The 16,860-nt window shown below is 38.9% G+C and overlaps 1 protein-coding gene across 2 annotated transcripts in view; it reads right to left on the bottom strand.

The window, feature by feature from the left end:
* Positions 1-2,754: 2,754 nt before the first annotated feature.
* The window catches only part of LOC129031676 (putative uncharacterized protein encoded by LINC00269), a 378,338-nt gene continuing 364,232 nt past the window's right edge, over positions 2,755-16,860 (bottom strand). Inside the window, exon 5 of one of the 2 annotated variants that reach the window (XR_010122803.1) lies at positions 2,755-5,996. The gene's annotated coding sequence lies outside the window, so the exon portion shown is untranslated. The remainder of the gene's footprint in view (positions 5,997-16,860) is intronic. The other variant, XR_010122808.1, reaches the window with a different exon arrangement.

The raw sequence follows: 16,860 nt of genomic DNA, 5'->3' as shown, positions 1-16,860 counted from the left end.
CACCCCAAAACAGGCCCCAGTGTGTGATGTTCCCCTTCCTGTGTCCATGTGTTCTCCTTATTCAATTTCCACCTGTGAGTGAGAACATGTGGTGTTTGGTTTTTTTTCCTTGCGATAGTTTGCTGAGAATGATGGTTTCCAGCTTCATCCATGTCCCTGCAAAGGACATGAACTCATCATTTTTTATGGCTGCATAGTATTCCACGGTGTATATGTGCCACATTTTCTTAATCCAGTCTATCATTGTTGGGCATTTGGGTTGGTTCCAAGTCTTTGCTATTGTGAATAATGCCACAATAAACATACGTGTGCATGTGTCTTTATAGCAGCATGATTTATAATCCTTTGGGTATATACCCAGTAATGGGATGGCTGGGTCAAATGGTATTTCTAGTTCTAGATCCCTGAGGAATTGCCACACTGACTTCTGCAGTGGTTGAACTACTTTACTGTCCCACCAACAGTGTAAAAGTGTTCCTATTTCTCCACATCTTTTCCAGCACCTGTTGTTTCCTGACTTTTTAATGATCGCCATTCTAACTGGTGTGAGATGGTATCTCATTGTGGTTTTGATTTGCATTTCTCTGATGGCCAGTGATGATGAGCATTTTTTCATGTGTCTTTTGGCTGCATAAAAGTCTTCTTTTGAGAAGTGTCTGTTCATATCCTTTGCCCACTTTTTGATGGGGTTGTTTGTTTTTTTCTTGTAAATTTGTTTGAGTTCATTGTAGATTCTGGATATTAGCCCTTTGTCAGATGAGTAGGTTGCAAAAATTTTCTCCCATTCTGTAGGTTGCCTATTCACTCTGATGGTAGTTTCTTTTACTGTGCAGAAACTCTTTAGTTTAATTAGATCCCATTTGTCAATTTTGGCTTTTGTTGCCATTGCTTTTGGTGTTTCAGACATGAAGTCTTTGCCCATGCCTATGTCCTGAATGGTATTGCCTAGGTTTTCTTCTAAGGTTTTTGTGGTTTTAGGTGTAACATTTAAGTCTTTAATCCAGCTTGAATTAATTTTTGTATAAGGTGTAAGGAATGGATCCAGTTTCAGCTTTCTACATATGGCTAGCCAGTTTTCCCAGCACCATTTATTAAATAGGGAAGCCTTTCCCCATTTCTTGTTTTTGTCAGGTTTGTCAAAGATCAGATAGTTGTAGATATGAGGCATTATTTCTGAGGGTTCCGTTCTGTTCCATTGGACTATATCTCTGTTTTGGTACCAGTACCATGCTGTTTTGGTTACTGTAGCCTTGTAGTATAGTTTGAAGTCAGGTAGTGTGATGCCTCCAGCTTTGTTCTTTTGGCTTAGGATTGACTTGGCAATGTGGGCTCTTTTTTGGTTCCATACGATCTTTCAAGTAGTTTTTTCCAATTCTGTGAAGAAAGTCATTGGTAGCTTGATGGGGATGGCATTGAATCTGTAAATTACCTTGGGCAGTATGGCCATTTTCACGATATTGATTCTTCCTACCCATGAGCATGGAATGTTCTTCCATTTGTTTGTATCCTCTTTTATTTCACTGAGCAGTGGTTTGTAGTTCTCCTTGAAGAGGTCCTTCACATCCCTTGTAAGATGGATTCCTAGGTATTTTATTCTCTTTGAAGCAATTGTGAATGGGAGTTTACTCATGATTTGGCTCTCTGTTTGTCTGTTATTGGTGTATAAGAATGCTTGTGATTTTTGCACATTGATTTTATATCCTGAGACTTTGCTGAAGTTGCCTATCAGCTTAAGGAGATTTTGGGCTGAGATGATGGGGTTTTCTAGATATACAATCATGTCATCTGCAAACAGGGACAATTTGACCTCCTCTCTTCCTATTTGAATGTCCTTTATTTCCTTCTCCTGCCTGATTGCCCTGGCCAGAACTTCCAACACTATGTTGAATAGGAGTGGTGAGAGAGGGCATCCCTGTCTTGTGCCAGTTTTCAAAGGGAATGCTTCCAGTTTTTGCCCAGTCAGTATGATATTGGCTGTGTGTTTGTCATAGATAGCTCTTATTATTTTGAGATACGTCCCAGCAATACCTAATTTATTGAGAGTTTCTAGCATGAAGGAGTGTTGAATTTTGTCAAAGGCTTTTTCTGCATCTATTGAGATAATCATGTGGCTTTTGTCACTGGTTCTGTTTATATGCTGGATTACATTTATTGATTTTCATATGTTGAACCAGCCTTGCATCCCAGGGATGAAGCCCACTTGATCATGGTGGATAAGCTGTTTGATGTGCTGCTGGATTCGGTTTGCCAGTATTATATTGAGGATTTTTGCATTGAAGTTCATCAGAGATATTGGTCTAAAATTCTTTTTTTGTTGTGACTCTACCAGGCTTTGGTATCAGGATGATGCTGGCCTCATAAAATGAGTTAGGGAAGATTCCCTCTTTTTCTATTGATTGGAATAGTTTCAGAAGGAATGGTACCAGCTCCTCCTTGTATCTCTGGTAGAATTCAGCTGTGAATCCATCTGGTCCTGTACTTTTTTTGGTTGGTAAGCTATTAATTATTGCCTCAATTTCAGAGCCTGTTATTGGTCTATTCAGATATTCAACTTCTTCCTGGTTTAGTCTTGGGAGGGTGTATGTGTCGAGGAATTTATCCATTTCTTCTAGATTTTCCAGTTTATTTGTGTAGAGGTGTTTATAGTATTCTCTGATGGTAGTTTGTATTTCTGTGGGATCAGTGGTGATATCCCCTTCATCATTTTTTATTGCATCTATTTGATTCTTCTCTCTTTTCGTCTTTATTAATCTTGCTAGCGGTCTATCAATTTTGTTGATCTTTGCAGAAAACCAGCTCCTGGATTCATTGATTTTTTGAACGGTTTTTTATGTCTCTATTTCTTTCAGTTCTGCTCTGATCTTAGTTATTTCTTGCCTTCTGCTGGCTTTTGAATGTGTTTGCTCTTGCTTCTCTAGTTCTTTTAATTGTGATGTTAGGGTGTCAATTTTAGATCTTTCCTGCTTTCTCTTGTGGGTATTTAGTGCTATAAATTTCCCTCTACACACTGCTTTGAATGTGTCCCAGAGATTCTGGTATGTTGTGTCTTTGTTCTCGTTGGTTTCAAAGAACATCTTTATTTCTGCCTTCATTTCGTTATGTACCCAGTAGTCATTCAGGAGCAGGTTGTTTAGTTTCCATGCAGCTGAGCGGTTTTGGGTGAGTTTCTTAATCCTGAGTTCTAGTTTGATTGCACTGTGGTCTGGGAGACAGTTTGTTATAATTTCTGTTCTTTTACATTTGCTGAGGCGTGCTTTGCTTCCAACTATGTGGTCAATTTTGGAATAGGTGTGGTGTGCTGCTGAAAGGAATGTATATTCTGTTGATTTGGGGTGGAGAGTTCTGTAGACGTCTATTAGGTCCACTTGGTGCAGAGCTGAGTTCAGTTCCTGGATATCTTTGTTTACTTTCTGTCTCATTGATCTGTCTAATGTTGACAGTGGGGTGTTAAAGTCTCCCATTATTATTGTGTGTGAGTCTAAGTCTCTTTGTAGGTCTCTAAGGACTTGCTTTATGAATCTGGGTGCTCCTGTATTGGGTGCATATATATTTAGGATAGTTAGCTCTTCTTGTTGAATTGATCCCTTTACCATTATGTAATGGCCTTCTTTGTTTCTATTGATCATTGTTGGTTTAAATTCTGTTTTATCAGAGACTAGGATTGCAACCCCTGCCTTTCTTTGTTTTCCATTTTCTTGGTAGATCTTCCTCCATCCTTTTATTTTGAGCCTATGTGTGTCTCTGCACGTGAAATGGGTTTCCTGAATACAGCACACTGATGGGTCTTGACTCTTTATCCAATTTGCCAGTCTGTGTCTTTTAATTGGAGCATTTAGCCCATTTACATTTAAAGTTAATATTGTTATGTGTGTATTTGATCCTGTCGTTATGATGTAAGCTGGTTCTTTTGCTCGTTAGTTGATACAGTTTCTTCCTAGCCTCAATGGTCTTTACAATTTGGCATGTTTTTGCAGTGGTTGGTACTGGTTGTTCCTTTCCATGTTTAGTGCTTCCTTCAGGAGCTCTTTTAGGGCAGGCCTGGTGGTGACAAAATCTCTCAGCATTTGCTTGTCTGTAAAGTATTTTATTTCTCCTTCACTTATGAAGCTTAGTTTGGCTGGATATGAAATTCTGGGTTGAAAATTCTTTTCTTTAAGAATGTTGAATATTGGCCCCCACGCTCTTCTGGCTTGTAGAGTTTCTGCCGAGAGCTGAGCTGTTAGTCTGATGGGCTTCCCTTTGTGGGTAAGCCAAGCTTTCTCTCTGGTTGTCCTTAACATTGTTTCCTTCATTTCAACTTTGGTGAATCTGACAATTACGTGTCTTGCAGTTGCTCTTCTCAAGGAGTATCTTTGTGGTATTCTCTGTATTTCCTGAATCTGAATGTTGGCCTGCCTTGCTAGATTGGGGAAGTTTTCCTGGATGATATCCCACAGAGTGTTTTCCAGCTGGGTTCCATTCTCCCCATCACTTTCAGGTACAGCAGTCAGATGTAGATTTGGTCTTTTCACATAGTCCCATATTTCTTGGAGGCTTTGTTCGTTTCTTTTTATTCTTTTTTCTCTAAACTTCTCTTCTTGCTTCATTTCATTCATTTGATCTTCCATCAGTGATACCCTTTCTTCCAGTTGATGCAATCAGCTACTGAGGCTTGTGCATTCTTCACGTAGTTCTCATGCCGTGGTTTTCAGCTCCATCAGGTCCTTTAAGGACTTCTCTGCATTGGTTATTCTAGTTAGCCATTGGTCTAATTTTTTTTCAAGGTTTTTAACTTCTTTGCCATGGGTTCAAACTTTCTCCTTTAGCTTGGATTAGTTTGATCATCTGAAGCCTTCTCTCAACTCGTCAAAGTCATTCTGTATCCAGCTTTGTTCCATTGCTGGTGAGGAGCTGTGTTCCTTTGGAGGAGGGGAGGTGCTCTGATTTTTAGTTTCCAGTTGTTCTGCTTTGTTTTTTCCACATCTTGGTGGTTTTATCTACTTTTGGTCTTTGATGATGGTGATGTACAGATGGGGTTTTGGTGTGGATGTCCTTTCTGTTTGTTAGTTTTCCTTCTAACAGTCAGGACCCTCAGCTGCAGGTCTGTTGGAGTTTTCTGGAGGTCCACTCCAGACCCTGTTTGCCTGGGTATCAGCAGCAGAGGCTGCAGAGCAGCGGATATTGGTGAACAGCAAATGTTGCTGCCTGATCGTTCCTCTGGATATTTTGTCTCAGAGGAGTACCCGGTCGTGTGAGGTGTCAGTCTGCCCCTACTGGGGGGTGCCTCCCAGTTAGGCTACTCGGGGGTCAGGGACCCACTTGAGGAGGCAGTCTGTCTGTTCTCAGATCTCAAGCTGCATGCTGGGAGAACCACTACACTCTCCAAAGCTGTCAGAGAAGGACATTTAATCTGCAGAGGTTTCTGCTGCCTTTTGTTTGGCTATGCCCTGCCCCCAGAGGTGGAGTCTACAGAGGCAGGCAGGCCTCCTTGAGCTGCAGTGGGCTCCACCCAGTTCAAGCTTCCTGGCCGCTTTGTTTACCTAATCAAGCCTCAGCAATGGTGGACGCCCCTCCCCCAGCCTCACTGCCACCTTGCAGTTTGATCTCAGACTGCCATGCTAGCAATGAGTGAGGCTCCGTGGGCATAGGACCCTCCGAGCCAGGCGCGGGATATAATCTTCTGGTGTGCCGTTTGCTAAGACCATTGGAAAAGCATGGTATTAGGGTGGGAGTGACCCTATTTTCCAGGTGCTGTCTCTCACCCCTTTCTCTGACTAGGAAAGGGAATTCCCTGACCCCTTGCACTTCCTGGGTGAGGCAATGCCTCACCCTGCTTCGGCTCACACTCGGTGCACTGCACCCAATGTCCTGCACCCACTGTCCGACACTCCCCAGTGAGATGAACCTGGTACCTCAGTTGGAAATGCAGAAATCACCCATCTTCTGTGTTGCTCACGCTGGGAGCCATAGACTGGAGCTGTTCCTATTCGGCCATCTTGGTTCCACCCCCAATTTACCTATTTTCAATGAGAAGAGAGACCCCCTGTTACATGGAAGAACCAGTTTATATGGTCCACACAACCTAAAGACAAAAAGTGCTCTAGCTATCAAAAAATAAAACACTTTTTGTCATTTAGTTAATGAAAAATAATAATTCCAAAACACATTTACTAATAGCTTAACTATTTCTCGAAACTGTCATGCTAGATAAACAACAATGAGCATAGACTCTCTAGAAATATAATTTTCAAAAAAGTCAAACACAAAGTTATACAAATATAGAATGAAGATGTACCACCTATTTGTTAACTCACTTATTTATGTAACCAGTAGAATGGCAAACCTAGTTCAAAAAATATTTCAGGAACTAGTTGTTTGGACATTTAAAACATGAACATGTTGTTGAGGCAAAATCCAAAGCTTGTTCAGGTCTATCAGGCCAATAACACCACAAACTTTGGGCTGGACTTTTTATGGGAAAAAATTCTCCAGGTTAATACATAGCTTCAGAAATTCTGGGTTCTAATCAAGCAGCAAATAGCATAGTCAAACACAGGTACATTCTTCAAGGGAATTAATAATCTCAGATGAGCCTGTTAACAAAATGCTCCAGAGCATCATTGAACAACAATGCTGTACTCTCTTTTGTCTTATCTGCAAGTCTTGACTACTTTTTCTTGACTACATCAGAATAGAATCTTGTGTGTGTGTGTGTGTCTGTGTGTGTGTGTGTGTGTGTGTGTGTGTGTAAGGGGGTTGATTTGGCAAATCCCAAGAATTTTATTTAACTATAATAGTGATAAGATGGGTTCCCACTCCCACTCCCCTGGGTTTAAATTGTCATTCTAGCAAATAATTTCTCTTTCTGTGGAACTCTTTTCCCATGTCATCCACATTCATCAAGAAGGTCAGTGTTATTTCCTGATTTTAAAAAAAGTAATCCTTTTCCCATGCTATCCACACTCACCAAGAAGCTCAGTGTTATTTCTTGATTTAAAAAAAATTAATCCTTTTAGCCTAGGATCTCAATGACATTCTTGTCTCAAATGTTTAGCTATTCTTATCACACATTATTCCAAGCTAATTTAAACATTTTCTTATGTAATTAGTAAAGAAATACAACACTGAAACATAAAATAAAATATAAATTTGCTAATTGCATTCATTGCATGCATTGGTCTTTCTCTGTCAAGTACTCTACTCACTATCTCACTCTAAGATCAAGTGGGGTTTGGAAGAGATCTTAACCCTGTGGCTGTTACATGAGTCTCAGGCCTAAATAAATCTGCCCTCTGCATTCTTGAATATCTATATATGTGCATGTGTGTGTGTGCACACACATATATACACAAATATGTATATATACTCATGTACATACACATATATACACATATATATAAACATATATACACACACATACACATGTAAATATGTATACATGGATATGTATATGGGCCAGGCATGGTGGCTCATGCCTGTAATCCCAGAACTTTCTAAGACCAAGGTGGGCAGATCACTTGAGGCCAGAAGTTTGAGACCAGCCTGGCCAACATGGCAAAACCTCAACTCTACTAAAAATACAAAAGTATTAGCCAGGTGTGGTGGCACACACCTATAATCCCAGCTACGTGGGAGGCTGAGGCAGAAGAATTACTTGAAACCAGGAAGTGGAGGCTGCAGTGGGCTGAGATCACATCACTGCACTCCAGCCTGGGCAGCAGAGCAAGACTCTGTCTAAAAATAAGGAAAGAAAAAAAGACATGCATATGTATGTAGGCATGTACTTAGCATAGTAGTACTACATGATTTTGAGTTTTCATGTTTATTTGAATTTAATCATTCATTTATTCCATCAGGCAGTATTTCCTTAGTCAAGTAATATTCTTTCTATGCTAGACATTGGGCTAGGTGCTAGGGATATAACTCTGAAAATAAAGGTGTACACAAAGCCTCCCCTCATGGATCTTAATGTCTTGTGAGAAAGACATTAAAAAAAACATATCTATCTATTATATATCTCATCAATTTATCCATATCTATTATATATGTCATTTATCTATGTGTAACATGAAAAAGAAATACAAGGTTATGAGAATGCAAACCATGGAAAACAAGGTACTCAGAACATAAAAAGTTTTTTTCTGAGGCAGTGACAAGAAATCTAAACAATGAAGAAAATGTAAGGTTTCCTTAGGATCTCATGGGCCATGTATGAAACAACATTGGAAATAATTGGATACGGTTGTTATATCAGAAAGCACAAAGCTCTGTCTTCCATTGTGTTCAAGATGACAGTGATGCATGTGTATCTTCACTTTCTGTTTTGAGTGATGAAAAACTTTTCAAACTTGTTTAAGAAAAATGAAATATATTGCTTTATGTAACGGAAAAGTGCTTTCAGATATGGCTCATTCCAGGGTTCAAATAATTTGTCTTTCTCTTAATTATCAGGCATTGCCTCCTTGGTATTGAATCCATTATCCAACCCCACGTGCTTGAAAGACAGTAGCTTATAGCTCCAGGGACGATATTCTTCCAGGTTTAAATCCCACAAAAATGTCCCGTCACCATTATGAATTCTTAGATTCAAATGTGACCAGCTGTGGTCACTTATGAATGCCTGAGAAAATGTTACAAAACACTAGAAAATAAAAAACATGGGGGCCAAGATGGCCGACTAGAAGCATTGATGATCAGAGGCTCCCATCGAAAAGATCCAAAACAGCATGTGAATCCTATACCAGAAACTGAGGTATCCAGGTTCTGTCATTAGGACTGACTGGGCAGCTGGCATGACCCATGGAGAGGAAGGAAGAACAGTGTGGTGCAGTGGCTCTCCTAAAAGCCACAGGGGGTAGGGGAGCCCCCATTCCCAGTCAAGGGAGGTGGTGAGTGAGCGCGCTACCCAGCTTGGGAAACAGTGCTTTTTCCATGAAACTGTGCAACCCACAGATTGGAAGATCCTACTCATGATCCCACACCACCAGGGTCTTCAGCTCCAATCATAGAGCCACGCAGATTCTCAACACTCACTTGGCTAGAATTGGCCTAAGCCTGCCGAGTTCCCAGGGAGAGAGGTGGCCATCAACACTACTGTGGCTGCCTGTGGTCTAAGGCATCTGAGCTCCTTGGGAGAGGGACATCAGCCAACATTGTGGCTGCAGGGTCTCCCTGCAGGAACTCTAACTCCAGCCAGGGGCTCAGGGACAGAAACGCTGATCTCCCTGGGCCTGAGCCCCTAGAGGGAGGGGTGGCCATAGTCTCCATGGACCAGCAGACTTATTCTTTCCCGCCACTAGCTCAGAGGAATTGGATAAAGAGTCAAGACCTGTCAGTGTGCCGTATTCAAGAGACCCATCTCATGTGCAAAGACACACATAGACTCAAAATAAAAGAATGGAGGAAAATTTACCAAGCAAATGGAAAGGAGAAAAAAGCAACGGTTGCAATCCTAGTCTCTGACAAAACAAACTTTAAACCAACAATGATCAGAAAAGACAAAGTAGGAATTACATAATGGTAAAGGGGTCAATTCAACAAGAAGAGCTAACTATATATAGCTAACTATATAACTCTATATATAACCTAAATATATATGCACCCCATACAGGGACACCCAGATTCACAAAACAAGTTCTTAGAGACCCAAAAAGAGACTTAAAGACTCCCACACAATAACGGTGGGAGACTTTAACACCCCACTATCAATATTAGATAGTTCAACAAGACAGAAAATTTAACAAGGATATTCAGGATGTGAACGCAGCTCTGGATCAAATGAACCTAATAGATATCTACAGAACTCTTCATCCCAAAATAACAGAATATACATTCTTCTCAGTGCCACATGGCACTTACTCTAAAATTGACCACATAATTGGAAGTAAAATGCTTCTCAGCAAATGAAACAGAATGGAAATAATAACAAACAGCCTCTCAGACCACAGTACAATCAAATTAGAACTCAACATTAAGAACCTCACTCAAAATGGCACAATTACATGGAAATTGAACAACCTGCTCTTGAATGACTCCTGGGTAAACAATGAAATTAAGGCAGAAATCAAAAAGTTCTTTCAAACCAATGAGAACAAAGAGACAACATACCAGAATCTCTGGAATGCAGATAAAACTGGTTAGAGGGAAATTATAGCACTAAATGCCCACAGGAGAAAGCAGGAAAGATCTCAAATCAACACACTAGCCTCACAATTAAAAGAACTAGAGAAGCAAGAACAAACAAATCCAAAAGCTAGCAGAAGACAAGAATTAACTAAGATCAGACTGGAACTGAAGGAGATAGAGACATGAAAAACCCTTAAAAAAATCAGTGAATCCAGGAACTGGTTTTTTGAAAAAATTAATGATATAGACAGACAGCCAGCTAGACTAATAAAGAAGAAAAGAGAGAAGAATCAAATAGATACAATAAAACATGATAAAGGGGATATCACCACTGACCCCAGAGAAATGCAAACTACCATCAGAGAATACCATAAACACCTCTATGCAAAAAAACTAGAAAATCTAGAAGAAATGGATAAATTCCTGAGCAGATAAACTCTCCAAAGACTAACCTAAGAAAAAACCAAATCCCTTAATAGACTAGTAACAAGTTCTGAACTTGAGGCAGTAATTAATAGCCTGTCAACCAAAAACCACCCAGGACCAGAGAGATGCACAGCTGAATTCTACCAGACATAAAAAGAGGAGCTGATACCATGCCTTCTGAAATTATTCCAAACAATTGAAAAGGAGGGACTCCTTCCTAACACATTTTATAAGGCCAGCATCATCCTGATACCAAAATTTGGCAAAGTTACAACAACAAAAGAAAACTTCAGGCCAATATCCCTGGTGAATATCGATGTGAAAATCCTCAATAAAATACTGGCAAACCAAATACAGCAGCACGTCAAAAAAGCATATCTACCATGATCAAGTTGGCTTCATCTGTGGGATGCAAGGCTGGTTCAACATATGCAAATCAATAAACATAATCCATTGCATAAACAGAACCAATGACAAAGACCACATGATTATCTCAATAGATGCAGAAAAGGCCTTAAATAAAACTCAACATCCCTTCATGCTACAAACTCTCAATAAACTAGGTATTGATGGAACATATCTCAAAATAATAAGAGCTATTTATGAGAAATCCACAGCCAATATCACACTGAATGTGCAAAGCTGGAAGCATTCCCTTTGAAAACCAGCACAGGACAAGGATGCCCTCTCTCACTACTCCTACTCAACATAGTACTGGAAGTTCTGGCCAGGGCAATCAGGCAAGAGGAAGAAATAAAGCATATTCAAATAGGAAGAGGGGAAGTCAAATTGTCTCTGTTTGCAGATGACGTGATTCTATATTTAGAAAACACCATTGTCTTAGCCCAAAAACTCCTTAAGCTGATAAGCAACTTCAGCAAAAGTCTCAGGATACAAAATCAACTTGCAAAACTCACAAGCATTCCTATACACCAATAATAGACAAGTAGAGAGGCAAATCATGATTGAGTCTTCATTCACAATTACTACAAAGAGAATAAAATACCTAGGAATACAACTTACAAGGGAAATGAAGGACCTCTTCAAGAAGAACTACAAACCACTGTTCAAGGAAATAAGAGAGGACACTAACAAATGGTAAAATATTCCATCCTCATGGATCGGAAGAATCAATATCATGAAAATGGCCATATTGCCAAAGTAATTTATAGATTCAATGCTATTCCCATCAAACTACCATTGATATTCTTCACAGAATTAGAAAAAAACTACTTTAAAATTTATATGGAATCAAAAAAGAGCCCACATAGCCAAGACAATCCTAAGCAAAAAGAACAAAGCTGGAGGCATCATGCTACCTGACTTCAAACTATACTACAAGGCTACAGTAACCAAAACAGCATGGTACTGATGCCAAAACAGACATATAGACCAATGGAACAGAATAGAGATCTCAGAAATAAGACCACACATCTACAACCATCTGATCTTCAACAAACCTGACAAAAACAAGCAATGGAGAAATTATTCCCTATTTAATAAATGGTGCTGGGAAAACTGGCTAGCCATATGCAGAAAACTGAAACTGGAACCCTTCCTTACATCTTATACAAAAATTAACTCAAGATGGATTAAAGATTTAAATGTAAAACTCAAAACCATAAAAACCCGAGAAGAAAGCCTAGGCAATTACATTTAGGACATAGGCATGGGCAAAGATTTTATGATGAAATCACCAAAATCAATGGCAACAAAAGCCAAAATTGATGAATGGGACCTAATTAAACTAAAAAGCTTCTGCACAGCAAAAGAAATTATCATCAGGGTGAACAGGAAACCTACAGAATGAGAGAAAACTTTTCTAATTGTATTAGTCATGGTTCGCCAGAGGATCAGAACTAATGGAATAGTTATATATACAAAGGGGAGTTTGTTAAGTATTATCTCACAGGATCACAAGGTCCCACAATATGCCATCTGCAGGCTGAGGAGCAAGGAGAGCCAGTCCGAATTCCAAAACTGAAGAACTTGGAGCCCAGTGTTCGAGGTCAGGAAGCATCCAGCATGGGAGAAAGATGTAGGCTGGAAGGCTAGGCCAGTCTCTCTTTTCACATTTTTCTGCCTGTTTATATTCTAGCCACGCTGGCAGCTGATTAGATTGTGCCCACCCAGATTAAGGGTGGGTCTGCCTTTCCCAGCCCACTGACTCAAATGTTAATCTCCTTTGGCAACACCCTCATAGACACACCCAGAATGAATACTTTTTATCTTTCAATTCAATCAATTGACACTCAGTATTAACCATCACAGCAATCTACCTATCTGACAAAATTCTAATATCCAGAATTTACAAGGAACTTAAGACAAATTTACAAGAAAAAAACAAACAACCACACCAAAAAGTGGGAAAGGATATGAACAAACACTTCCCAAAAGAAGAAATTTATGTGGCCAACAAACATATGAAAAAAAAAAAACCTCAACATCACTAATGATCAGAACAATGCAAATCAAAGCCACAGTGAGATACCATCTCATGCCAGTGAGAATGTCAATTATTAAAAAGTCAAGAAACAACAGATGCTGGCAAAGCTGTGGAGAAATAGGAATGCTTTTACGTTGTTGATGGGAATGTAAATTAGTTCAACCATTGTGTAAGACAATGTGGCGATTCCTGGAGGATCTAGAACCAGAAATACCATTTGACCCAGTAATCCCATTACTGGGTATATGCCCAAAGGAATACAAATTATCCTGCTATAAAGATACATGCACATGTATGTTTATTGCAGTACTATTCACAATAGCAAAGACATGGAACCAACCCAAATGCCCATCAATGATAGATTAGATAAAGAAAATGTGGTACGTATACACCATTGAATACTATACAGCCATAAAAAGGAATGAGAGCATGTCCTTTGCAGGAACCTGGATGAAGCTGGAAGCCATCATCCTCAGCAAACTAACACAGGAAAAGAAAACCAAACACTGCATGTTCTTACTCATAAGTGGGAGCTGAAAAAAAAGAACACATGGAGAAAGGAAGGGGAACAATACACACTGGGACCTATCGGCAGGTGGGTTGGGGTGGGCGGTGGGGACGTGGGGAAAGAAAGCATCAGGACAGATAGCTAATGCCTGCAGGGCTTAAAACCTAGGTGACAGGTGGATAGGAGCAGGAAACCATCATGGCACACATATACCTAGGTAACAAACCTGCACATTCTGCACATGTATCCCAGAACTTAACAAAAGAAGAAATGGAATATACCAGTTAATCAATTCAATAAAAGTGTCTGTTGTACCTGAAAATAAAAGAAAATAAAAAACAAATCTGTGCTCGACCACACATCTATCATACTGTTACTCTTTTTTGACTACATATTCTTCAATCACTTCTTCATATGACAATTTTGTAATATTTTCTATAAAGAAAATAGAAAAATAAATGTTTTCTCAGTGTAATGGATACTTTTATTATTAGTAGATCAGAAATGTATCTTTTAGTTAGTTATATAATTTATTCATAATGTTATGTTATTTTTAGGATTGTTATCAAATACATGAAAACCTCTATCAAATTTCTTTCATATGTAAGTTTAAAAATTTGAAAGAATTTTCATCAGATCCATTTGTGTTTTGATATCTTTCAAATTTGCATCTTCTCTGCCACCCACATAGCGCCAGTACCACAAGACATTTTCACATGCTAGTTCAACCTCTAATAGTCTGCCATTTTTGTGTCATGACTTTTAGTGATTGAACAGATCACATGGCAAGAGTGTTCATGGAAACACTTTTTATGCCAGGATGTTTTGCAGTAACATAACTATTCATGGATGGAACAGTTAATCACATAACTGTATCCCACTAAAAGCAAAGCAAATTATCTTAGCTTGCCTCAGCCATTTGGAGTAGCAGGAGTAGATATTAGGAAGGACAAAAGTTCTCTTGTGTGAGTATGTCTCAGGTGAGGTCTTTGCAGTACTGGTAAACATGATTCTGACAGCAAGAATGAGGGTGCTTCTCATTTGGGCTCATAGGATTCTGGGCAATCTGAGATTTCAAGACTCTCCAGCTTGTCCATCTAAATGTCTCCGTGTCAGGACCAAGAGTCTTGTTCTTTTCCTTGCAAGAGATGTCTTTTATATAGGTGACTTTTGAGATCATGTGCTGATTCTTCTTTGCAGCTTCTCCAACCTTTTAATGAAATCACAGGCATGCAGACTTTTTGGCACAATCTGCCCCATAGTGGTAGGAGACAAGGGTTTTCCTTACCATAGAAGGCCTCTGGTTTTAAGGTATATCTTGAGTTAAAAATTGACTAAATTGAGTTTGTTATTTTCATTTTTCAAGCCTTCCAAACTAGAAAATAAAAATAAGTAGCTCCATAATCTTAGAATTACTGTCAGCTCCATTTCATCCAAGTGCCACAGCTCCAATGCAATTCCATGCTTCTCCTTCCACCAGGATCTCAGTTCAGCCCAACTCCGGTGACATTCTTTGTCATTGTGATGCTACTGTGGGCTAGGAATGATGTCTATCTACCTCAGTCATCATCAGCAATTTGTCCTTATTACCATTTCCAAAATCTATCCTGATAGCTTTCTGAAGTTGCTCTTGGTATCCCTATTTTAATCTGGGTTTCCCTGAAAGCAGAGCTTGATACAAAGGATTGTTTGCAGATATTTTAACTGAAAAGTAATCACAGAAAGCAAGAGTGAGAGAGATGGAGAGTAAAAAAGAAAATAACAGTGAGCCAATTGCATTGAATACCACTGCAAGTGACTAGTGTTAATGCCAATTAGACCCCTTGAGGAGTATAATGAAATGAGTCCCTGAACTGTCCTCTCTAGAGAAGAAAGGGCAACACACTCTTTGGATTCCATCTTCCATTGGTCAAGGATGACTTTTGGGTATTAACACTTCATTGCACATGCCTTAGTGTTAGATGAATTCCCACAGGTATCCCTCATCACTCTGTTGAAGAAGCCCTGGGGCAGAAAGCAATAAGTAGGTATGTCGTGTAGGCCCAAGAGAAGTTTTGTCAGGTTACACTTGTGCAAGGTTCATCCAAGCAGGTGCAGAACTGGTTAGGGAAGCAATGGCTGGAGCAAAAAGGAAGATTGAGAGGGTTTGAAGAATATGCAAACCCTATTTTATTTTGTAAGATAAAATACTTATCCTAGAGTTAAAAGAATTAACAATTTTCAAATATTAAAAGGCATGTAGTATGCAAGTACGTTTATATTTAAATATATGTTATATTTAAAAATACCTTTTATCTGTAAAGAGCAGTATTACAGAAATAAGATATTCTTGCCCATCTCTCTGATATACTTCTGAATTATTGCTTCTAGTCACAGGTGAGGAAAGTTAAGGCCTTCACTGAGCGAGTCTACCTGACTCAGTATCATCTAAAATAAATAAGAAACAAGCAACATGTTTCAAGGAAAAAAATGGAATCTAGCTGGCTGTTCCCATGTCTATATTTCTAAGGGTCTTCTTATGGCAGTATTCTCTTGTAAATTTCCAGTTCTCTAAACCACACTAGGTTGAAATATTCATACAATAACTCTAAGCACTTCTCTTTGTGTGTCTTTTCTAAATCTTCTAAATTTAAAATAAAGGAAAATATAATCATCCCCACTGAGTTAGATTTTTCTTAGACCTAAGTGGACAATAAATTCCTAGTTGGAGAATGTGATTTCCTGCCCTGGACTTCCTTCTCAGCTGTTATAATCATTTGTAAAACAGATTAAGAAACGCCTTTGATATTCTCCTGTGGCTTTGAAATTGTTATGTAGCTATTCACCCTCTGCACAGAAATTGAATGAATGAATTGCTAGCATTTGAGAAAAGAAGAAATCCCCATACGGGGGAAAAAAAAACTGGAAAATAGTTGAAAAGAACTGCAGACTGTAATCTAGTTAGTAAATAATAATGCAAACCACGGTGCAATGTAACTGAAAAAGAGAACAAATAGGTTGGCCTGATGAGATTTCATAAAATTTTTGGCATTGAACAGCTGGGAAAATTTCCTTGCCTATTCACATGAGCTAAAACATTTCTTATTAAGAAAAGGGTAGAGAAAATGGAAACTTTCTGCAAAGAGTTCTAATGGGTTTATTTGTTATGCAATTTTTTGCTTTGCCCATTGTAAAAGCACAATTTTAGGACACCAGGGTATCGGGTACATTACTTAATTTACCTTAGTACGTTTTTATGTGCAAAGTAGGAAACTGAGCAGTTCTTAAAAACCATACATATTTCTCTCAACCTATTTAACAATTAATATAAGTTGATACATTTTTTCTTTTAAAAAAATCTTAATTGCACAAGTAATACATGTTAATTAGAAAAATT

The sequence above is a fragment of the Pongo pygmaeus genome, chromosome 11 (assembly GCF_028885625.2).
Source record: "Pongo pygmaeus isolate AG05252 chromosome 11, NHGRI_mPonPyg2-v2.0_pri, whole genome shotgun sequence".
NCBI classification, from domain to species: Eukaryota; Metazoa; Chordata; class Mammalia; order Primates; family Hominidae; genus Pongo; species Pongo pygmaeus.
Note: the sequence above shows the minus strand (reverse complement) of the source record. Positions and strands in the feature narration are given on the sequence as shown.